The following is a 1415-nucleotide window of genomic DNA, read 5'->3' on the forward strand; positions in this document are numbered from 1 at the left end:
TATTTATATACATACTGTCACCGTGATTTATTTCATCAATCTCTGAGTGTACAGCCTGTGTGATTTCCCGGGGTCATCGATGTGAAGCCAGGTACTACTCCCGTCCCGCTCTCCGGGAAGCCGGTACTTTGTGACATGTGGGGGCAAGTTTCTGATCGGAAATCGATCATTGTTCAAGGCGTGTGGCTACAGATCGGTCATTGTCTTCGGTCCTCAACAAACCCGATCGAAGGAACAGATGTTTCAGCGTTTTGGTTTCTTTTCGGTGTACAGTGTAGAATCTCTGTGTAATATTTCATTGTAGCGGTATTTTCCCTCTCTTTTGTTTCGGTCTTTAATTTCGTAAAATTAAAAAGAAAAGAAGATTGATGGAACGAGAAACGTTTAAAAAAAATGTATTGGTACCCACCCCCACCCCAAAGACCTCTTTTCCTTTTTCGTTTGTTTTGATTTGTTTTGATATTCCGATTAAAAAGAAAACAACTAGCACAAAAGAGACAGCCGGCAGCAGCGTGTAGAAACAAGGCCAGATCTTTCCTCTCTTCTGTCTGCGAATGACACTGAACATGCAGCAGTCACAGACGCGAGTGTGTGTGTATGGATAATTTGTGTGTGTGAGTGTGTGTGTGTGTGTGTGTGTGTGTGTGTGTGTGTGTGTGTGTGTGTGTGTGTGTGTGTGTGTGTGTCTATATTTTGTGTTAGTGTGTGTGTATTTGTGTATGTGTGTGTGTATGTGTGTCTGTGTTTGTGTGTCTGTGTGTATGTGTGTGTATGCGTGCACACTCATGCTTGCGTGTTTGTCTTTCAATGCAGACTTCAGCCACATACCACCAGGCGACGAAGGCTAGCCCAGTGATTAGATTAGGCTTGCCAGCTTCAGTCTTTTTAAATAGATATTCCTGTGTACACCATTCTTACCCCGAAATATCATTTAAAGGCTAATTCCTGATCGTAATCCAAACTTTGCCCTCAGAAAAAAACAACCAGCCGTGAGTTGGATCAGAGAAAAAGAATAAAACATGTCAATCTTCTGTGGCATTTTTTAATAAGCCCCGCTCGAAGTCTTCTGTGCCAGGCGGATATCAAAGGGGGCTTCCATTAGACTGCCATAGTCTATCGGAGTTGGAGGGTCTCTTTTATGGGCGAGCAATAAAGAAGGAAACAAAGATTATGTCGAACGTCGCTATGCACGTTGTGTTTAAATCTCGACTTGATTTATGGCGCTGCCGTTAACACGATAAAGGCGAATGTGTTTTCTAATCGAACTTCGTCTTGACATTTATAAACGGGTATTAAAGCTTACGTATAAGATTCCACGCTTCCATGAAAGGACAAAAAAAAAAGAAAAGAAAAGAGGACAAAGGAACGACTGCCAGGGGGTGCTGGCAGTTTTAAGCCTGTGGCACGCAAGGCAG

At 42.9% G+C, this 1415-nt stretch overlaps 1 protein-coding gene across 1 annotated transcript in view; it reads left to right on the top strand.

The window, feature by feature from the left end:
* LOC101849911 (nesprin-1) overlaps positions 1-1415 on the top strand; it is a gene marked incomplete in the record, with an annotated part of 80509 nt that overhangs the window by 15358 nt on the left and 63736 nt on the right.

The sequence above is a fragment of the Aplysia californica genome, unplaced genomic scaffold, assembly GCF_000002075.1.
Source record: "Aplysia californica isolate F4 #8 unplaced genomic scaffold, AplCal3.0 scaffold00062, whole genome shotgun sequence".
Taxonomy (NCBI): domain Eukaryota; kingdom Metazoa; phylum Mollusca; class Gastropoda; order Aplysiida; family Aplysiidae; genus Aplysia; species Aplysia californica.